Raw genomic sequence first — 24,420 nt, forward strand, 5'->3', positions numbered from 1 at the left:
CACTATTAAAAGAAATACACATGCACACACACATCAGTTCCTCAGAAAAGGTGGTCCTCTGTAAAAATAGCTATGATCTGAATAAGCAGGACAAAATCAAATCAATCTCTAGTTAGCTTTGTTTAAATTGCAGCATTGTTTTTTTTCATCTCTCTTCTTTTGCTTCCCATCAGCATGTAGCAAGTCATGATTACGCTGAAGAATTTGCACATCATTAGCACCACTTACGAAGTCTTTTCATGCTTCACTGTCTTCGGTAATTTTAAAACACGGGATATTTATGATGTTCAGTATGGCACCTTCTGCATTCAAGCTCAGAACAACCCTTCTCATCAGTACCGCACAGCACAATCTGCTGTCACTGGTCAAAGCATTCCATGCGGCAGCAGGTGGAAATGATGGGAAGCTGCCAGGAACAAGTCCCACACAAGCACTTCCACGTATGATTGCACTTTACAGAATATCCACTTTACTCCTAGGGTGCTCCAAAAGCACAGGGGCATTTTAACACCCTGTACAGCTTCTTGTTTACACCTTTAATATGATGAACTTACAGGATATTCTGTCCATGTAACTGAAGTTCAGAGCACGTAGTGCAATGACAGCTTTCAATTGGAATATAAGCATGTTGTGGCAGGACTTTCACTTCTGAATAATCATTCCTCATAAACAGTGATTAAGTGTGAGAGCTCATGACTATTTCAGATGCTTATTACTTCTACCAGCGCATATAGTCATAAGATTTTTTCTTTCTTCTTCAGCTGCTAAGAAGCACGGCAAAATTGATTTGGAAATAACTCACACGTATTGAAATTAAACGCTAACATGAAACACTTTATTTGAGAAGCTTTAGGGACTTATAACATTTTGTTATAGTCCTGTATGATCTGGGAAGGTTACAACAGATATTTCTGACAGTATACTTTCGTGCTGAGGCTAAATTTCATTCGCTAATAGTAATGCTACATCGCAGCTAATATAAAGAGGACTTCTCAAGGGGCTCTTTGCACTGTTTCAGAACAGGTGCCAGCTTTCATCGAGGTGGGTTCTCTTTAGTATTTTCTGCGTGCACAGCTCATTTGCCGCGTGTTACATAGTGGAAACCGCACTCATAAAGGAAACGGGCGTGAAACGCCGGCGGAAAGCGAGAAACCAGCGAAACGCTCGACGTGCCCGAGCTGTCCTCAGCAACCCCGGCTCCATCCGAAGGAAGATAAGGGGTCGCTGGGGCCTCGGGCTGCCCGCCATAGCGCGCAGCCCGCGGGGAGCCGCAGCGGCGGGAGCGGCCGGGAGGGGGCGCCGCGCTTTTACCACACAAGGCCGCCGGGTAGGCGAAGCCGGGCGCCGCTCTGTACGGCTTGCAGCAACGGCGTGGGGCTTAAAGAAGCAAACCCCGCGCCTGCCTGAACATTCAAGCGAGGCGATAAGCTACAGAATGACACGTCTAAGAGGAGCTTAAAGATACAAGCAAGATTTTAGCTAATGGTAGTACTGTTTCGCGTGACTGAGCTTTAATATGCAACTGAAGTCTTAAGAGAAGGGTGTGAATAATGGCAAAGAAGTCTAAGCTCCTCAGCTCCTCAAAGCTGGAAAATCCTATTCCAGATTTGTCATGTTTGTGCTTGTAAGTCTGCTCGGAAAGAGAAGGTAGGAAAAAAGAGTAGGGTTTTGTTTTAAAGCAGCTACAGCATTGTCCATTGAAACAAAAGTGGGATACCACTTAATTATGACACTTGGGTGTTAAATTAAGCCGTGACAAACACGTATCAAGAACCTACTCAATTAAGTAGCAGCAAAGTCTACCCTGTATCAAGTAACAGAACTCCCCAAAACTTCAGTCCTCATTGTCTAAAATTAATTTAAAAAACAACAACAACAACAAAACTATGAGTCAATGTACAGTAAAACACCTTCTAAAGATAAAATAATGTGATCTATCTATTCTTTCCCCCAAATTTTTCCTTGACATTCTTAAGCTGATTTATTTATGAAAGTGTCTCTATATTTAATAGTGTTAAGACGTTATTTTCTTGCAAGTTTACTCAGTAGAGCCATTAAACTCTTGATTTTCCTTCCACTACTCTAAGGAAAACTACTGTTATCCTTTATAATGCCATATACACAGAACCAGTTCCTCATTTGCAGACAATTTTTTCCTACCTAGATTCAGAGCAATCATGATCATTAGGCAACACTAGAGTTAAATAAATGTGACCTAAAGTGATCACAAGTCAGAATTTATTTTGACAGAGATATTCTAACTTCAATAAGTGGAAACTGAAAAACTGCTCCTGAAATATTTCAAGCAAACTTCACTCTCCAAATGCAAATATAATAAAAACACAAATGAAAAGCTAGAAATACACTCAAAAATATTTCCTATCTCTGAAATGCATTTGAACAAGATCGGCTACTTGGCCAAAAGTCAAACATGCTAGTTCTCACTGACAATTAATAAATTAAAGAACATTCATACATTAAAAAAAAAAAAAAAGAAAGAAACATAAATAACAACAACACAGTCTACAGTGAATATCCAGTTTTAGCTAGATGAAAAAAACACACAGTACTCTCTGAAATAGTTTCACATTTACCTATTCCAGCTCCTCTCCTCTCTCCTGTTGCTACAGCAGTGCACACATGTAAGATATGGACTGCCTTGTTTATGTACATATACCAATAGTACCTCTACTGCACGCAGCCTTAGACAAGCCCACCTGCTGGGAATTCCCCTAAGGAGAGCACCATGAAACATAAGAAAATTTGCATCTATTCATAAAAAGATCACTTTACTTTAGATGAAGCCCATGTGGAATGGTTATAGATGAGCTTGGGACATTTATAGACTTGATACCTCATTTCTCCAAAACGCCAAGCCTGTGCAACTCCCTGATCTCAGTAAGAAGAGTACATTGAAGAGAGAGCTCCTCATTGTTGCCCCCTTGGCAGAAAGACCAGCCTTTACAGGGTAATCTGTGCTAACCAGCCTGGCACTGTTCAATTTCACTCATCTTTCCTCACCTTGTGAAACCTCTACTTTCCTCCATCCTGTAAAAGAGAAAAATAAGTCCCCAAATCCTTTAGAACTATCTCACAATTGCTGCTATGACCTTACCTATATGAAAACATAGTTCCTCTGTTACATGACCATCCTCTTCCTTGTCTGTGTTGCCTGATGCAGCTTAACTTGCCAGAGACAGAATGCTCCCTGCACCATGATGCAGTACAAAAGCCAATGTCACTTCATTATCCTTTTGTAAATACACTATTACCACTACCAATGTGTTTGATACTTCATCTGCCTCTTGTAATTATCCTCAAATTGGGTCTCTTGAAACAAGGTGTTTTCTTAACCTTCCAAATGATTAAGGACCACTAGGGTAAAGACCACAGAAAGAGTCTTTCACCTATCTCACTACTCTCTTCTAGGTTCTCCTTCCCTCAGATGAAACTTCAGTTTATCCAAGCACTGGTTGCTGTTGTAAGGCAATGCCAATACTGCACAGCCAGCTTATCATTATATTTTTAACAGTGAGAAAAGAGAAACAGCATGAAATGAAATATAACTGCAAAGTCATGTACCTTTATCCCTACTGAGTGCAGCACCAGCATCTTAAGAGATACTGCATATGCTGACTGGAAAAAAAGTATGTTTCAAACAGTTTTTGTTTAAATATTGCAGAATCATAGATAAGATCACCAGTAAAATACATGAATTCCTGCAACACCTTATCAAAATAAAGTCTTCAAGCTCAGACCACGAGGAGTTTGTCAGAGCTACAGGTGGGAGCTAGGAACACTCAGCTGCCTTTTTCGCCCTAAGAACTCATAACTGCGTCTTTCATTACAAGTTGTTCCAGATTTCAGAGAGCATCTGAGATCTTTCAATAAAGAGAAGTAAAGGTGAGAGAGAATGCATGACAGATGTTGAAAGAGAAGGGAATGTGGCACAGTAGTTAGGCATACAATCAGCTGAAAACCACTTTGATCTGTACTACCTGCCATGTATTCTTATTTTCCAATTGTTCACTTACTTGCAGTAAGCACACTTATTACCATTTGTTTTTTGTTTTTCTTCTTTTCCTTTCTTTTTTTTTCCTTTCTTTCTAAGACATCATACAAAGGAATTAGGGAGTTGGAGTCCTTTGAGGCGCCCTCAGGACACGAGAAGCTTCTTTTCGCAAGGTTTGCAAATAGAAACAATGAAAGAAAACACACATGAAACTGAGAGCATTCTAATAATCTTACCCCCAGTCATCTGTTTAGCTTCTATACACTATATATGTTTTGGGTTCCGGTCAGCAATTAGTATTTCTCCAGCATTTGCACATCTCTGTTTTTTTTAAGACTACCAACGCATAAGAAAGCAGCTTCCCACGACTGAGCAGAGTTTTTATCCTAAGCTGTTGTACTGGTCCTTTAACTTTTTATGACTCATAGTTTAAGTATTTGGGAATTCCCCTCTAAATATGAGTTTGACACACTTGCATTACGGAAAGTTATTTTATTCAAAAAGTAACAGAACGCAACATTCATGCAATCCCCAAGTCTATATTTAGCAATGCACAATAGGTCTTTTTTTTTTCCCAAAAAAGCTTTCGTACTGATTGTAATTAAAGACAGATTGAAGGGGAAAAAGAAAAAAAAAAAAAAAAAAAGAGGGAGAAGAAGATTGAATAGGAAAAACAGTGGCATTGAGAACAATCATAGTGTTATACACTAAAGCAAACCAGGAGCTTTTTTTTTTTCTAAACTATTCAAGCAATGCTGGGCTGTTTGAACTCCCTGCCCTCCAGTTGCATGTAAAAGCATGCAGCTTATCTCTTACCTGGCTGCTGAGGTACCCTCTTGGTGGGCTGACCAGTCACCATGGATCACCTGACCAAAGCCTGGAAAAAAGGAAAATAAGATCAGCTGACCATCGGTGCTGGCTAGCTTCAAGCTCAAGCACTGCTCTCCACAGCACTTTGTCATGTGAGTCTGGACAGAACCAGCTGTCATTGCTTCAGAAAAAGGGAAATGGGCCCCTCCGCTTCCACCTCCTTCCTTCCTCCTCTCTCACTCTTTCCTATCTCTCTCTGCCTCCAGCCTCCTCCCTTTCTCATTCTCCAGCCCCGCTCATTCACCGCCTGCCTAGTGGGGGTCTCCCAGGGGAAGCCACATTCCACAACATGCAAGCATTTCCCCTGCATCTTGAGGTTTCTCAACAGGCTGCCTACACACTTCTGCTGAAAAAAATAAAAAAATAAAAAAATCAGAGAAACAGAGAAAAGGCACCACATTCCACAGCCCTCAGTCAGCCCTGGCAGTCTATGAGGCATTTTCAGTCACACAGCACAAAATGCATTAGTCAGAGCTGAAAGACCACACACTTTGTACCACTACCATGCTAACAGAGAATGGTCTGAGCAGAGCTACAGGAAAAAGGAAAAGGAGGGGTTCCTATCAGTGCTCCCATTTTACACGGTGCACCCACCCAAACCCAGGGACATTTCATGGGGAAAGGCCCCCGGGTGACACCCACAGCAGAACTACAGTGGGTGTGGGCAGAGGGGACGGCTCTACGTTCCTGGAGCACAACCTTCACGGCCAGGACTCCCCCTCCAGCAGAATGTGTTATTCCAAAGACTGCAAGACATTATCTAAATCAGAACTTCTATCTCCCCGATGGTTTGTTCGTAGGAAATAGAAGCCTAGAAGAAGCGAAAGTAACACTGCATGATTCAGATTCCCCTAAACCACATATACTTTCAATTCAAACTTTTCCCCTCTTCGATACTCCCTATAGTTCTGCCACTATATCCATCTATGGAGTTTTCTTTTCTCTACTGACGCAGTTTCAACCCCGCATGTGTGCAGAGAATCTGATCAGCCAGGAATGAGAAGGGAGCTCAGTATAAAAAACCCTCATTCCTAATCCAAATGACCTAATCGTTCATCTATCTGCTCGCTGCTTCCGTTCTCCCTCTCCACACACACACACACACACACACACACACACACTTATCTATTGCTTGAAGACATTTTATGAGCACATGTATGGCTTAGGAGGAAACACTACTTTTTAAAATACGTTATAGAGAGAACGTGCGCTGTGCTTGCGCATACTTGTGCCCACTGAAACCAGTACCAAAGTCCCCAGCCCCAAATTCCCCACTCTGCACAGGGACCGTCCCTAACCCTGCCAGACACACTGGCTGAAGTCAGCATAAGAAAAGGGCAGGGAGGTGGGGGACAGGGAGGTGAGAACCCCGAACCATTTGCACTGGAATTTCTGTTTAGGAAAGTCCGCGCTTTAATGAAAGACTGATACTAGATACCACAAAGAAACTTTTATTTCTGTATGCATATGACTCATATATATTTTCTGTGTGGGTTATGTGGGTTATGTTATGTTTCATCTTAAAAAAAAAAAAAAAATGTTTCAAGGAGATTTTTAAACATTAGTTTAAAGTTTAAAAACATAATATGTTTATGTACAATGATGTACAATTGTTTTTAATCTGCCTTTTATTGCACAGCGCTATATAGAGCAAGTTCCCTAATGTGTTGTTATTGTATAGTCTGCATTAATAAATACAACAATCAGCAAAAATATTTATCCTAAATAATTTCCCCGAATGGCTCCAGAAAAGTTTACTAACTGAGCCTTTCAGAAAAACATACCTTCTTGGTTGTTTGGTTATTTTCTTTTCCTTTTCTCACTTTTCTGATTGTGAAAATATATTTTCTCAATACGTTACTGACATAAAGGCAATATTTTATGAAACAAATGGTAGCTGCTGCTGTGCAGTATTTCAGCAGAGGAAGGCTATCCAGAACAGCCTCCAAGACTGAACACTGTCGCCATTATAACAAAAGCATTAAAATGAATAATTCATGAGCAGAGGGGCCACTCTACTATTAAAAGGCACCAACTATTCCACAAATTGTCCAAAAGCTATCCCTTCTACTGCACAGTTCCTCCAACTACTTTGTGACTCTTTATTATTCTTCACTTTTCTTAAATTGCACAAAACAGTAATTAACAGAAGCCAAAGGACCTATGTTAGGAGATTTTCCACAGGAGTAACACATGAAAGCTGAAAATGAGCCAGAAGGAAAACAAATGTGTTTATATTTGATGATGGATCTATTAAAGGGTGGAGGAAACAGGACTTCAACAGGCTTCTCGAATCTGCACTTTCCAATCATGAAAAGGACGAATGCAGCAGTATGTCCTTTGCCTTTATTTGGGACCTTCCTTTTCAGGATCCCAAAGCATCACAACAACACACTCATGAATTAAAAGACCTCGTTAGAGAGCACTTGCAGAACTTTTCTTCTGCGTACAGCTGCCAAACATAAAGCCTTAAGAAGACCAAATGATTTGCTCCAGTTCACAGAGGAAGGCTTGTAGAGTGAGCTAAGAACAGCGCTTCATCTCCTGCTTAACAGTCCCATGTCCAACAAAAAACTTCCTTGCTCTACACTAATGGGTAGCACAATATTAAATAGTTCTGCAGAGAGAAACCAGTTTTAGCATTCCCCAAACAAAACAAAACAACTGTGATGCACAGGTAATTACTGCAGGGCTAGGGAAACAATGTGATCCACTGATTCAAATTTACCCCAGAATAATTTACAAACTCAGGCTCAGAACAAAGTTTTTAAAGGAACTTAGGTTAGAATAGCAAAGTACATCTGTGTATGGATCATATGCTGCATGAAAAGCACATACTGTGCCTGCAAAGAGATTATTTATAATATATATTTTCAAACTTTTTAAGGCTTACTGAAAACAGGTACACTAGCATCAATCAACTTCTATTTCACTTGAACCAAATTTATTTCTTAAAACAAAGAAATCAAGAAATTGCATGCCTAAGTAACTTTACCAGTGATGCCATTCTACAGTGTTGAGCAAAATCCATAAAAAATATCTTTCAGTACACAGGTCCCATTCTCTTTTTAGGTTTTCTACTGTCTTATGGAATTGGATTGAAATCAAATCTCAAGTCTCTCACTGCAGTAAGTTTACTGGATACATGGCAGCAAGCCTATTGTAGTGGCACACAAAAACATGTCCCCAAGATAGAACATAGCGGGTGGAATAGTAACAGCAGGTGTAGTTTTGCAGGAACAGACACTGGTCACTAGTAAACTCTTAATATTTTTATTTTAAATTAGTCAGCTTTCTTGCAGAGCCTTGGTAAGTACTTCCCTGAGTGTTACTTTCATAATTCTAATCATCAAAAGGGCCTTTTTTAATACCAACAGCATCTACTTGAAAAAGATGCTCTTCTGATCGAGTATTAGATTTCTGCTGTGCCAAAAATTTGTCCTTTGGTCAACTGAGAGCTGCTCCCACAGCAAGTCCTTACAGGAATAAGGAAACAGTCTTCAGCAATTAGAACAATCTGTACAGTTAAATATATTTTTAGTTTGCAGTCCCCAAGGAACTGTGGCAAGAACTGAACTACAAAAAAAAAAAAAAAGAAAAAAACCCCACACTTGTCTGACTTGTCTGTTAGATATAATTTATACAGCTCAGCTTATAGTGAGCAGTTTCACTGTAAGTAATCAGTTACTTCAGTGCTAATGATCATTAATGGCTTGATAACTTGTGGAAGGAAATAGAGGTCAAAAAATCATAAAATGCTTATGAAAATGATTCAAAGTTTGTCTTCTTCAAAATAACCATCTTGAATCAATACACAGGAAGAATTTTCTGTCGATGTGAACATGATGAGTCTGTCTGTCCACCAAACTAGCAACCTCCACCAGGGAATTCAGACTACTGAGTCAATATCTAGCCACAGGTGTTTTGGAAATCAAACAGAATCAAAAAAATAATTTTAGAGAAAACATTATCAGAAGAGAAAGATTACTACTGCTTCTATGTGGAGATAGGTTTAAAAAAAAAAAAAAGAGAAAAAGCAAAGCAAAAAGCTTTTCTCAGTTTAATGTCCATGATGGGGACAAGAATTCCAAATAAGGAAGTTAAGCGGGATTTTGGTGCTCAGACAATCAATGAAAGCTGGATGAGAAGAGACAGAAGTAGTATTTATGTGCACTTTGATACAATAATATTTATCAAACTGATACATTGGTCAGTATGCATGACTGTCTCAGAACTACATTATGGCTCTAAACAAGAATAAACAGAATTATTACCTTACCATTACTTTGATCTATAATCAAATGCAAAAGAAGAGGTTAAAGAAATCAGACGGAAAAGAACTGTCCAACAACCAAAGAACACTCCATCTGATCACAGTATGCCTTAAAGTCACATCAGACAATATACATCACTTTATCTAGAAAGTTTTGGTATCTGAATTTTAAACTTGATATAAGGAAAAAGTGCTTTTTGATAAGGGTGGTAAGGCAGTGGCACAGGCTGCCCCGAGAGGTAGTGGATGCCCCATCCCTGGAGACGTTCAAGGTCAGGCTGGACTGGGCTTTGAGCAACCTGATGTAGCTGTAGGTGAACCTGTTCATTGCAGGGGGGTTGGACTGGATGATCTTTAATGGTCCCTTCCAACTCAAACCATTCTATGATCCCATTGATTACCTCCAACTATCTCATAATTTCTAAGAGCCTGTAAGTTGAGTAGACTTATCTTCTGCTGTTGCGCTGACATACTAACTGTTGTCAATATGAGAAAGTGAGCCTGTGAATCACACAGACTATGAAATGTAGCATAAGCACAGAAACTAGTCAGAGGCCTTTGAATATTACAGAGGCACAATACAACAATTATTTAACGCTCTTAAATAAAACTTTCATACACTAATACATAACTCAGTGTTATAAATTACAAAAAAAATTCAGAGAAAATTTCAAGGGCTAAATAAACAGTAAACAGTAAAGGACAGCAGAATGGTAGTTCCTACCATCTTTATAATAAAAAAAAATATGGTGAAGGAGGTGTCTCACCTCAACAACAAAACCAGAATCCTGGGTTGAAGTTGGAAGGAACATCTGGGTCCATCTGGCCCACCCCCTGCTCCAGCAGAGATACCCACAGCAAGGTGCCCAGAACCACATTCAAGCAGCTTTTGAAGAGCTCCAAGGAGGAGATTCCACAGCCTCTCTAGGAAGTCTGTACAAGTGCTCTGTTACCTGCAGAGCACAGAAGTGCTTTCTGATGGTCAAACAGAAGGTCCCATTTTGTGTCCACTATCTCTTGTCCTGGCATTGGGCACCACTGAAAAGAGCCTCGCTCCTTCCTCCTCATATCCTCCCTTCAGGTCTTCATAGACATGGATGAGATCTCCCCAAGCCTCCACTTTGCCAAACTGAAGAGTTTCAGCTCTTTCAGCCTTCTTCCCATTCAAAGTGCTCCATTACTGATCGCTGTGGACCTTTGCCACAGTCTTTCTTGTATGGAGGAGCCCAGAACTGGACCAAGCACTCCAGGGGTGGTCTCATCAATACAGAGTAGGATCACCTCCCTCCACCTGCTGGCAGCAATCCTCTTAACGCAGCCCAAGATAGTATCAGCTTTCTTGGCAGCAAAAGGGCACTGTTGGCTTTCATTCAAGTCTACCAGGACCCCCCAGATCCAGTCCCTGTTCTGAAAAAGCTGCTTTCCAGTCAGTAAGACCTCAATGTGTACTGGCGCCTTGGGTTGTTCTTCTCCAGGTGCAGGACTTTGCACTTCTCCACATAAGTCTTTCAGGTGCACAGGTTTCCCAAGAAGTTATAACAAGCTGTGTATTTTGACTAAGGTGCACACTGCTTTCATTAACATCATTATTTTTTCCTTTTAGCCATCAGGCTAGACTTCATGAAATAGGGCTCACTTTCCCTCCTTGACAGGAAATCCTAGGTTCAGTACTCTTTCCTTCTTTTCAAATACCAGAGCTATTTCTTAGAGTAGAGAAGGTAAGATTTTCGTGACAGTTCATTTTTATAATCTTGACGCTGTCTGACAATCACAGTTTTTAAGATTTTGGGAGTGCTGGCCTAGAAGAACTCAGGAAAAAAAGAAAAAAAGTAAAACTTGCATATACTTAAAAGTAACAAATTTGTTAGGGTATGCATTTTTAGGATAGTTTTGTGGTGCTTTTAAACAGAATAGAAGCAGCAACTCTGAGTCTGATGAACTTGCAGCATCATGTTGCAGTCTCTGAAGTGTCAAATTGCCATATGAAGTTAAAGGAAGTAGAAAATGTTTTCTTTTGGGCCTCATTATCAAACAATCTACTGCCAAATGGGCAAGCTAGTTATAAAACAAAGAACTGCACTGACAGAAAAATTATAACAATAAATTTTCTTCAGACATTCTGGTTGCAATTCTGTTGCCTCAGTACAGGTCTGTGTTACTGTCTGAAATACCCTGTGTGTCCACCTGGCTTCCTGCAGGCAATCCTCTAACTTCCAAAAGGCTCAAGCTCTGCACCAGATCTGCATGCCTCATGTGGGTGCTACAGCACCTCGAAAAAGCTAGACAATTCCATTTACAAAACTCAATCCCATCCTAAACACCACAAATGACAAATATGACTCTTGTTCATGCCCATACTTAAATACATTGTGTGATAAGCGTGTGTAAAGCAACATTTTGTGTTGTGAAACAAGAACAAAATAGACCACAGAAGACAGAAGCCAAGAGTGACAGGGAGAAGAATTTAGCACATTCAAGCTTCGTGCTCCAATCTCCAAACAACTTCCTCCTTTTCTCCTTACTGCAGTAATTCTCTCCATCATAAAGGACAACACAGGCTCTGTGTTCACTCGAGTGTATACATCTCCTGTACCAAAGCGGGATCAATAAACTAGGCACTATAATTTAACATGGAAAAGGGGTATATGTAGGCCATCTGACTACCACATAAACAGAGAAACAAACAAGGCAACCTCGTGTCTTCTCCTGTAGCACGGAGTTCACTGAGAATCCCTCAAATACTCCCATGGCAAGAAAATCAGCCAAAACATTACAGGATCCTACAACTGCAGCTCATACTACTAATAAGATTCTATAGAATCTGTCCAACAAAAATAATTATGCTGCCAGTGCTTGCATTTTCCTCTCATCTTACTCAGTGTCCTCCAAATGTTCAACTCTGTTTTTTATTCGTTACCTATATTTATGACGTTTCTAATTAAACATAAGAAAGGGGATCAAATACTGCTTTTTTGGGTAACACGCTTTACCGTTAACACAATTTTTAAAACAATAAAGAGCAGCTCCAGACCAACAGGCCTAAAATAAAAAGACAGACTTGACCATTTAGCTCAGACAGACACAGGGATGTCGGAGTTCTGAACTGACTACTCAGGTGCTAGAAGCAAGATGAGTACACTGGCATTTGTTCCACTTTCTCAAGAAGGTCAATCAAGGAACATGGTGTCACTGACTACTGTCGTTTCTTTTGCAGTGTTATCATGACACGCTGAGTTCCAGGCTTTTGCCATTTTGATCTTCTATGTGATACATGGTACTAGTTTTGCGATTGTGGCATGAATGGATATCCTTAAAGCCTTCTTTGGGGCTTAATGGCTATTATGTCACTTGCCTGCTAGTAATTTCATTTTGTTGTAGGTAACCACACAAAAGAAATAGGACAAAGATATCTTTCTCATGTCTCAATTGTTCCTATGCAAGTCAGTGTTTGTTTGCTGTATATAAAAACAGGAAGACTATTTGTGCCCTATGTGTCTGAAGGAACATCTGCTTAGTATTTCTTACCATACTAGTATTTTGTTATAGAATCTCAAGCAATGATAATATTCAAAATGAAAAAGTTTGCAGTACTTCCCAATAGGAGAACAGGAAAAGGTAGATTTTAGGGTTCCTCATCTGTTTCTTCCTCAGTTTTAGCTCACCAGGATTATTAACATCAAAAACTTACAAGCATGAACAGAGACTGATGACCAGAAGTCAACCACCTCTGTCTCTACGCTTGCTTTACCTAGCTTATGGCTATTCTGCACAAGAATTATAATTGCTTTTATTGGTGTTGTATCTAAAAATATATTTATATAACAACAACAACAAAAGCATGTTACATAATATATAAAAATATTTTTTAAAGAAATAAATTAATACTTGAAGTTCTCTGGTCATGGAGAAATTGCCATTAATTTTTGCCTCTGAAAAGTTTCAACAACTTAATTCGAAAGCTTACCCTCTACGAATGTGAGGCATTAATTAAAATTCAAATAGTTTGCTCACAGTTTTCATGGCTAGAAGCCGAACTTTTTCAATAGCATGTCACTAGCTAAATCAAGTCCTGTTTAATTTAAGAATCAGAGGAAAACAAAAGAAAGGGAGGAACCTTAGCAAACTGAATGAAAGCCAGCTTTTAAGCAAGGGTGTAGAACAAGAACAGGGCAAGGAGAATGCAAAGGAGTTTTCAGTCCTATGGAATGTAAAACTTGCTTATGCTACTCTTCAAATGTAATGTTTATTGCACAACAACAATAAGATTGAAGGCCACAATTTTTACAGAGATTACCTCAATTACTTTCTATATTTGTCTTTCAGGTTGCTATCAAGATGGAGGTACACATGGATTTGCCAGGCGCTAACATTTTAGAGCATTTTAAAACAATCTATAGCAGGTAAAAATTATCCTGGAATTCATGTTCCTGTTTTTTTTGTTTGTTTATGTTTTTATGGAATAAATCATGAGATAATAGGCATACAAGTCTGTAAAATACTGGTACATCTAAAAATGCATGATGTGCAGAAAACTGCCTTAGTGCGAAGCTGAGCACTCAAAAGGCATATGAGACTAAGCTAAAGGACATTCACGCAACCTTAAGTTCACCTTTATGTTTGCATATAGCAAGATAAAGTCTTCAGGTATGGTTCAAAACCTGGAGCTTCTTCTTTTACAGATCCATCCCATTCGATACACAAGATCATTAGCTTTTTGTTCAACAAGCAAAATGATATTTTTTTTTACGCTGCTATTCACTACATGGCCATAGAACTGCTGTATCCTATTTCGCTCCAACTCTGAGAAGCAAACCTTTTCATAGGCTTGTAGCCACTGTTGGTGCAGTGTGAAAATGACATCCATAATACTAGTAAACACCATCTTCCTATTAAAAGAAAAACTAGGAAGAGGAATGACCTTCATTTCATACCTTGGGAATTGTGGTGTAAAGAGATTAAGGCTTAGATAGCCACAGTGAGTGGTGCTTACATGTAACCTATGGCAAAGAAAATAAGAAACAATACTAAGTGATGTTAGCAGGCTAAAACTGTAAGTTGCATCGGTTCAGCAGCTGATTCAAAAACACCTCAGCTCTCCTCACAGCAAGTCCCTGCAAAGGCTCTCAGCTCAGGGGTAATCATCTCTGAGCAAGCTGTCTCCAGCCAGGAGTCAGAGACCTTCAAAATGCAGCAGCTGGTGACCTCAGAAGGGAAAAGACTGCTGAGCACTACCAATAACCAAGCACAGTCAGATACTCTCAAAACAGGGCATAAACAAATAGGGAAACCAGCTTTTCAGTAGTGCTGAGGATGTCTCTCAGACCTCTGTGGCAGAAGCAGGAATAGCAACCAGCTCTCCTGGGCAGCATTCTGTTGCCCTTCTCTTAAGCCATCCTTTCTTTGCGAACTTCCCTCGTTCACTGCTTATCTTTCGAGGTCTGTGGCTGTCAAATTTGATTCATCTCCTTACAAATCCACCTGATTCAGTGAGTAAAGGAAGAAGTCTTGCGGAATAAATATTATATGAATATGTAACTAGATTCTCTGCCACAGATACATAATCAGAACTACAATGAACTAAGTTAGCACTGCCAAAATTCTGACTGTGGGTAATTTTTTAGCACCCAATTTATCACATTATTTTTCAACCTACTTTTATTCAGTAAATTTTTAAAGCCATAGGAAAAAAATATAGAATATTTTCATAGGAAAGTTGGCCTGATCACAGCACGGACTAACTACAGCAGTAAGGTGATCCCTTCCATTTAAGCCATCATTTCGACACTGGGTCAGCTACAAAAAGCAGGTGGCAAATAACAAGAGACAGCAGTCCATGCTCAGAAATCTTTAGCTCTTCTGTTGCACAAAACTACAGTTGACTTGCACACAACTTTTGATTCATTACCTCAATCTTGATGTTTCTGCTTTCACACTTTATCTTTTCTTTCAATTTTTGCCTTAGAATAATTGTTCTTCATTTACTCCTAAGCTTCCAAGGACTGAACCTCACCACTGCTACATTATCCTACCTTCTTCAGTTACTCATTCTATTACATCTCTAGTCCCGCAGGTTTCTAAATCCCAGTTCCCATCCCCTTCTTGGACCTTCTTGTTTACATCTTTCATTTACCTACCCAAGGGACCCTACCTCATCTCCTCAGTTGATCCCATCATAATACTTGCATTTACTTCATCTCCTCCATATCAGGTCTTTCTCCCGGACTCCTGAGAGTCCTTATCTCACTGTCCTTACACAGACAAACTCCAGCTCCAGTATACAGCATCCATCTGAAGCACGCTATCTGTGCTGTGTACTTCACACTGCACCTTCTGTGTTCCCTGCATACAAGTCCGGAATTTTCTAGAAAAGCTGTAAGATGATTTTAAAAAGGTTCTTTGTTCACAGTTGTAATAGCCCGGGTCTGCATTACTAAATGCTGCAGATGATTTCCACGTTCAGCTACCCACCTCCAAATTTCATATCCCTATCTCACAGCACAGGCAAAAGAGCACTAAAACTATGGAAAACAATCAAAAATAGCTGAACATTTTTTATGTGGCAATTTAAATCCTCCCTCTTCTTACCTTCAATGAAATGTGCCCAAGGTAAAGTTGTGACATGGTCAATTTGTGTGGTGTGATGGACTTGTGCTCCAACAGAGAGCAAGCTCCTGTGAGCAGAGGTAGTCTGTCCCTCACTCTTTCCATCCTTTACCTCCTACAGTGATCACTTCTGCTCCATGCCTTCAGCATGGACGAGGAACTAAACTGACACGTTAAACGGAGTCAGGTGCAAACCTTCAGTCCCTTTGTGTAGCTCATGAGTTTCGTCTTATATCTGCAATCCCATCAGACAGATTCAAGTGAACTGAGGTGGTGGGCCTACAAATGCAGTTAAACCAGACCACCCTCTGAGGCTGAGATCTGGATGATGAGGCAGAGTGTACTGGGCACAGTTCAGTGCACGCAGTCCAAATGCATCAGACTGTACCTCTTTTGATAAATCAGAAGGAAAGGAGAGGGTCTTCTCCAAGATCAAAATGGGAACTCTGAGCTTTGTTGTGGTTTTCTGCAACTTTCTTTTCAGGATAAAGCGCAGAGAGCTGATTGCAATTAAGTTCTATAGGGTATCTATAATAAAAAAAAAGGGTGCTTGCTAGATGAATTTTAGAGTTCATATTCACAGCATTCCTTCAAGCAGATTTTTATTATGTATTACAATTCTTACTGTATTTTGCAGTCACTTTGTATTACATGTAGTTTTGCAAAATGCAGTTATATTATACTGAAAAGCTGACAAGAGTTTACATGAATTATTTTGGTATAATTACACTTTTATTCTTTTTAAAAAAACTCTCAATCAACTCCACCAAAAGAAAAAAGCCGTTTTGTTTTAAAAACAAAGAGATGAAGCCAAAATATGCAAGATATTGTGCTGGCATTCCACTTTTAAAAAAATAAAAGCTAAGGGTATTCTCATAACAAAGCTTCCACAAATTATTCCTATGGTAATTAAATCCCTCTTTGCTGGAAACTAACAAAATGCCATTAAGACCACAAGACAATTATTATCTTTCATTCTTTTTGCTTTCTATATAATAGAGTATTACCTAAGTTTCAGCGATTCTTGCTGCGCTATCCACCTCTCCTTTAAAGAAAATACTCGGTAACCATAGCAATACTTTCCCACCCTGGTATTATTTCCCGCTGGCTTGTTCTAGGCTTTTGCACATAGCAACCACAGCAATCCTTGTTCCAAACTGTCAACTTCTTCTTGGCAACTCTTAGTAAAATTATCTATCTAAACTATCAAGTATTCAGCCGTACATTTTCAAAACAAAATTAATACATGTGGTCTGAATAAATTGTATTTCAATTGTAACTACTGTATGCAATACTCTCATGTCACAAACACTATCATCTGGAATATCAACATCTATCTTATGCCTTTATTATTTTCCACAGAGCAATGCACCAGTCTGTCCTTTGATAAAAAACAATGAGTAGCTTTGCAACACTCTGCTATTATTCACTGAACATTCACACTTCAAATCTATCCCACTCTTTACTGAAACATGTACAGGAATATCAGCTATACCTTCTACACTTGACTAGATGAGCTTTGGCATCACAAACAACATAGGTTCTGCAAGACCTTAGTCATACTTTTTAACGTTGACATCTAAGCACTCACATAGCCCATAAAAAAGCAGATATGCACAGCATTTGATGACTGTGCTACATATGACTGATCATAATCATGTTCATCACTTCTCAACTCTACAGGCATAAACAGCCATACTAGCATGACTTACATATCCAATTCTTTGCAGAAGAAAGCACATCAGAAGTTCACAGAATCACAGAATGGCCAGGGTTGGAAGGGACCTCAAGGATCATGAATCTCCAACCCCCCTGCCACATGCAGGGCCACCAACCTCCCCATTTAATACTAGACCAGGCTGCCCAGGGCCCCATCCAACCTGGCCTTGAACACCTCCAGGGATGGGGCATCCACAACCTCTCTGGGCAGCCTGTGCCAGCACCTCATCACTCTCACAGTAAAGAACTTCCCCCTGACATCCAACCTAAATCTTCCCTCACTCAACTTAAAACTATTTCCCCTTGTCCTGCCATTATGTACCCTTGAAAAGAGTTGACTCCCCTCCTGTTTGTAGGCTCCCTTTATGTACTGAAAGGCTGTAATAAGGTCACCCCACAGCCTTCTTTTCTCCAGGCTGAACAAGCCCAGCTCTCTCAGCCTGTCTTTGTAGGGGAGTGCTCCAGTCCCCTGATCATCTTTGTGGCTCTCCACTGGACCCTCTCCAACAGCTCCGTCTTTCTTCACTGGGGGCTTCAGACCTGGACACCGTACTCCAGATGGGGCCTCACAGGGGCAGAGTAGAGAGGGACAATCACCTCCCTGTCCCTGTTGGCTATCCCTCTTCTGACGAAGAAGTTCAAGTCACACAGCCTTAGACTCATCATTTTATTTCATTTCTCTTCATCCTGTAACAGCATTAAGCATCTCAGCTTTCAGTAGACTATCTTTTTGATCACTACTTTACTGTAGAATCTACAACTGCAGAGATTTTTTTTTTCCCATACGACAACAAACACACACAACCACTTAAGCAAATGGAGATCAATTCAGTTGAATGTCTTTCTAACAGCAACTTAATTTGACACAATAATTACAACAAGAGCAGTAGTATGCTTTGAGACATGCTTTACCTATGCTTTGATACTAATTGAATTAGTTTTCATAAGCTGAATAGTATAGTACAGAAGGTCAATATTAGCGAGGCAGAAAAAAGTACACTTGTAGGCAACAGTAGATGAATATATTAATGTATTATCGCTCATCCTCTCTCCACCTACATTCTCATCCCACTAGAGACAATATGGCTTTTGTCATTGGTATCTATGTCAAAATTTTATCCCCACTTCTTATTTGTTGGTATGAATCACCCAGCAATATTCTCTCACTAGGTTCTGTGCAGGGGTAGTTCCACAGGAGTTAATATGTATGCATGACAAGCACATTTACAGATCACCTACTGTGAGAGAAGCATTTTGTTACAGTGACAATAGATGGAATCAACCACAGGACAAGTATATATATATATATATACTTACATTTACTTAAATGTAATTTAATGTAATGTAAATGTAATTTACATTTACATATACAACTACTGGGTAAGTATATATACACCTCCTATATGTTTCCTATATGTGCGTATCTCCCCCTCTCCAAATATAAAAAGGGGATTATTTATTTATTATATTATTTATTATTTGTGCATGTATATGTAGATATTTGTAGATAAACATGAGATATATGTGTGTATATAAAACATTAAATTATATTTGGAAAATGAGACATATATATGTACTCATAAATACTCACGGTATAATATAATTAGTAAAAGATGGTTAAAAAAATCTAATGAATAAGTGATGAGGTTATTCACTAAGTCAGCAGCAGCTACCTAGGTTTTTCTGAGTTTGAAATCTTACAAAAGAAAACAACAGTGAAAAATGATTTTTATAAAAAGATTATTCCAGAAGGAGAGGAAGGTGTACAGATTACTATTCCATGCCTAATGTTTTAAATAGACTGGGCTAAAGCATATCCTAGCTAAACCATGCATCAGCTATCCATAAACATACAATTTTTCTACAATTACCAGACAGCTGGGGTTAAACAGTAGAGAAATATACCCCCATGAGATGGGATATATGGGAGTATTGGATCATATCCTCAATGAGGATTTTTTTACTTGTTTTTTTGTTGTTGTTGTTTTGTTTGTTTGTTTGTTTTTAATGCAAGGAGTTAAGCATTCATGGATGCAGAGAACAACAACAGAAAAAGAGGTCTAGATTTGGAGAAGTAAAGACATTATGGTGATATAATTACTTCTATAATAACTGCTACAAAAAGGAAAGACAAAAATATATATACTATGTCATATTGGTATTATGCCTAGCAGAGACATGTATTTAAAAGTAATCTTAAAATTTACTTAGTTAAGCTTTCATTTTAAAGAAAAGAGGAAAATGTGAAGCTACTGTTTCCTGTGATTTAGCTATGATCACCAAATGAACAGCAGGAACACAGAAAAGAAGTGGTAATTTCATCTCCAGAAAGCCTCAAAATCTGTGTTGTTCTATCAGAGTAGTAAAGTGCTCTATCACTGTACAGTAAATTACTATTTTATCAACAATTATGCTCAATTTATGGAAGGATTTTCACAAAGAATCTTTCAGCTGAAAATCACAAATCATAAACAAAATGCAGACCACTTCATTTTTTTGTTTTTCCTCAAGCCAACAGTAATACATTTACGAAATTATAATTCAAACTGTATTTTTAATATGTTGTTCAAAGTACCACGAAAACCAAGTACTACTTTCTTTGCTAAGTTTCATGAGATTACAGAACAAAACTCAACTGTAGCTCACCAAGAACTTCCTGAATACATTGACTTTGTCAGTCTACTAACAAGCCCATTTATGTTTTATACTGAAATAATCAAATATATTCTTCTTTGCTATAAAAGCTATTTTGTTTTGAATGTACACACTTTGGTTGTTCTCTCATATCCTAGAGACACTGTATTCTAGAAGTCACCATCGCCATGCAAAAAAGCACAGCATTTTGCTGAGTCTTCATTTGATTTATACAAGAGACTTAGAGGGAACGAGGCCACTGAGATTAAAATTAATTTTTGAAATTATAATTTAGTCCATAATCTAAGGAACACATGCTTTAGCCAAGCCACAATGAAATAACTTTAAAAACCTTCATACGAATTCAATGACAAAATAAAAAAAAGGAAGTCAATATTTTTCCACTGGAAAGTCATGAGAAAGCGATGTGTCTTATTGCTTTGTTTCTCTTTAGGATAGCTCAGGCTTACCTATTTCACAAATTTCAAAACTTTTTTGTTTTTTCAATTTTATCCCCTCTTTGTAGAGGATAACTGCCCTAAGGTTTACTGTCTTTTGGAAGTTATGAACATCTTATCTTTAAAATCTCTGCGTTTTGTTTTGAAACTGCCAAATAGTCTTCCCTTTTTGTAACGAGGTAAAGACCTCATTACAGTGACACTTCAAACACAATTTCAATGTTTCCCCATAAGTTAAAAATGAGTATTGTTTTGGTGCTAGTCTACTCAAAGGAATTCTTTCCTTTGCAGGTTTCTGAGGTCTCAGAAGACTCTCTCCAGCCTACTGCAAATGGATCTTGCATGCAAACAGCCAATGATCTAATAAACACTGAACAAAAAAGTGTCAAAGGAACCAAAACAAACTTTGAGTTCTGTGACATATCTCAGGTATTTGGGGAAATTAGAGAATATCCTTTGATTATAAATTCATTCTTTTAAAAATAAATAAATCCTTTGTGTCTTTTTTTTTTTTTTTCTTTTTTTTCTGGGAATGTGTAAACTGTCTCTTACCCAGTATCACAAATAAATTAGCTTTAAAAGAATCAAAAAACAAATCTCAGTAGAAGCAAGACACGGTCATGTTTGGGATATACGCATTAACCACTGTGGATTCAACGTTCATGTTAGACTGTATTATCACACAGTATCCAAATTTATCAATCCTGGCCTCAATTCAAATATGCAGCTAGATGCCTTCCTAAGTGCTCAGCTAAATTGAGCCTTTACTACCATTTAGAAGTATCTTAATATAGAAAAGAACTATAGATTAACTGACGTATCTATTGTCTTTTTTGTTACAAACACTTCTATTTAAGCGCATTGCTCTTTGAAGAATATACATATATTTATTGGGGGGGAGGGGGAGAGAGGTGCTTGGAGGGGAGCAATTCAAACACTGAACCATTCCAGACCTCAAGCTGTCTGATTTTTCCACTCTCATGTCATCTATTCAATAGTTCAGTTTCACTGCCTATTACTGTTTAGTAAGGGCTGTGACTGACATTGAATTTCTTACTGCTCATCATCTAAAACCAGCTTTGAAGGACCATGTGACTGCTGGAGTTGATTTGGAAATCCGAAAAATAAGACATAAGCCAGCATTTTAGCAGTTGGCCAAGGAAATAATAGCTTCATAAAAGAAAACAGTGGCACAGGCAGCAGTGACAGAACTCAATTCTCTTTTGTACCACCTGATGTCTTAGCCATGAGACCCTCCTTTGTCCTTGCCCAATGCCCTATATCATTCACACCTTCTTGCTCTTGTGACAAGAAAAAATTTAGAGATGAGGTGTTCCCAAAGCACAGTACATGCACCATTAGATAAATGAAGGCTGTCCACATAGCCCAGCACTTCCTCTGAAACACATAGGAAGCTTGTGCAAAGCCAGGAACCATCCCATGCTGCTAGCTTACAAAAAGAGTATAAATTAGGGAAATCCCTATCTCCAGTAGTTTTCTAAGGGATGGCACCAAACATACTTAAGGCCCAGAGGCTGTTGTTGACACTGCCCACAGGACGGGAGCTGCAGATGGGGGCAGCCAGCAGGAACCTCTGAGAGAAGAGGGTTGCCTGGGACAGCTAAATGACTTTGACGGTTTTGTCCAAGCAAACCAGCACAGGAATATCTGTGATAATCTCATCTCCTACGTGTCTCCTACTCATACCATAAACACCATCATTTTACCACATGCATGTTTATTCTGGGAAAACAACAAAACTTACCATTTAATAGAAGATTTTGCACTAACACATACTTCCAAGAAAGCAGAGCTGCAACCTCAATTTTAGCATTTCTCAGTGCTGGTTGCCTAGTTCTGACCCCTTAACGTTTTTGTTTTTATTTTTGTTTTTGAAGTGCATTCTGTACCTGCAAAATTTCTTCAGTTTTCAAGGAAAGAAAATAATCAAACAAGGCAGTCAAATTAATTTTTGTGGCAACCTATTGACAACTGCACAGCTGAGAGTCAGAGCCATTAGCATTCAGCCCTATTTCTTCAGACAATCAAGTAAAAATAGTTTGTGGGGTAGATCTTTTCCAGTGCACCAACTAGGTGAGAAAGAGGAATCAAGGAATCTGATGTTACAGTCAGTGTACTGGAAAGCAGCAACATCCAACAGCTAATGACCTCCCCAAACTGTCCCTCACCTACTTGACCCCTCACCAGTCATCTTGGCCTCATTGTTAATCCATCTTAACTTTTCACTTTCTTGTGGTTACAGCAAGTCTGACCCTATTTCTTGCCTCTTTTGCTTCCTCTACGTGACACATGCATCAGACTACAGCCCATCTTCACTCACTCACCTTCTGCTGCATGGTGCTCAGAAGCCTGCCAAGGGCATGGCCTCACCCATGCTTCTAACGCTCCAACTGAAGTCAATGGGATACACTGGTGCACTGATGATTACATGTACTAACATACAACAGCATGCTAAGAATGCCTTCTTCAACCTCATGTAGTTTTTTGGTTTTTTTTTAATGGGATTCGCTTAGCTCCCTTTACTCTACCTACTGCTCCTCTCTGACAATCAGGAGACAGTTCCACAAGCAAGTAACTCCATATTCAGAACATACAATGTGTTTTGTTTTGTTTTGTTTTCTAAGGAAGAACAAAAGAAACAACCTCTTCCAAGTGGTGCATAGTGCAATTGTGGGGCTAAGTTGATTATGTCTACAAAGGAACAAAAAGAAAACGACTTCATATTCCGAATGAAGAGAGAGCATGGAACAAAATGTAATGCGAGAACAACACAGCTGAAAACAAAAAAAAAAAGACATGCCATTTTTTCAACAATGCAGATGTTAAGATATGGAACATATTTTTAGCATGTATCAGGGAACACAAAAAAGAAAACAATTTTGGAATAGCAGTCTTAATATACATTGTTATCCTATTTTTCACAATACATACAATGAATTTTATGAATTCAAACACATAGCTCTGAAAGACACTATTTTTTTTTTCCCCATGAAAATATCAAATTTTTACTGCTTTTAAACACATAAATTCTACAGAATTGTACCTGTAGCACCCTTCATTCTTTTCTGTTTTTCTGCTTTCAGAGGTCTGAATACTCTTGTATCCAGACCTCACCCCTGTCAAAATAATGCCTGAGATTTTATACTTCCACTCTATTTTTGGTTTCAACTTTTAGTATGCTGCACACGCAAGTCTCAAAAACTCAACGTAGCATAACTCAATCGCAGCATGCATCTTTTTTTTTTTTTTTTTTTTTTTTTTCTTCTGTAATAAGTTGATTTAACACCACAGCAGTTGTTCTATACGCTCCAAGGTTTGTCATCATCCTTTTCCACTACCTTCTCTAGAAACTGAGTGTATCTACAGCTCGGCAATCTATGCAGCCTTTGCAACGAAGTGCAACTGCTCCTCTTCTACTGCATAAGACTGGGCCTTCTCCATACACAACAATATACTATACAGCACAAGAATATCCATGGTACCATGGCAGCATTCTTGCAATTCCAAATAATACCAAACTGTAAGGTCTTGTACCTTGTTCAGTACCATTCAATGCCATCTTGTCTGAATACACTCTGCACAATGGACTCTGCTGCTCATTCGTCTTTGCCTCTCCCTGGTTCCCCATGACAAGACCATTCTTTTGCTTTGCATCGCTGCTCCCTCTCCCCAAAGAGACAAGATAAAGAACAAATGAAGCCTGTGTGCAGTTTTTCAACTCCCCTGTCAACCAGAAAGTGGTTTTCTAGGGTAAGCAATTTGATATTCTAGAGGGACAGATAATACGGTCCCACTATTCCCACCACGACTTGATTCTCCAGTGTTCAACA

General features: G+C 39.0%; 1 long non-coding RNA gene across 2 annotated transcripts in view; it reads right to left on the bottom strand.

Moving 5' to 3' along the window:
- The window catches only part of LOC128076507 (uncharacterized), a 52,303-nt gene that overhangs the window by 10,964 nt on the left and 16,919 nt on the right, over positions 1-24,420 (bottom strand). Inside the window, exon 2 of one of the 2 annotated variants that reach the window (XR_008204401.1) lies at positions 4,829-4,889. This is a non-coding gene — a long non-coding RNA (uncharacterized LOC128076507). Of the gene's footprint in view, positions 1-4,058; positions 4,890-24,420 lie in introns of those variants that run through there. The other variant, XR_008204402.1, reaches the window with a different exon arrangement.

Source organism: Tympanuchus pallidicinctus, unplaced genomic scaffold (genome assembly GCF_026119805.1).
Source record: "Tympanuchus pallidicinctus isolate F22 unplaced genomic scaffold, pur_lepc_1.0 scaffold14, whole genome shotgun sequence".
Lineage (NCBI taxonomy): Eukaryota > Metazoa > Chordata > Aves > Galliformes > Phasianidae > Tympanuchus > Tympanuchus pallidicinctus.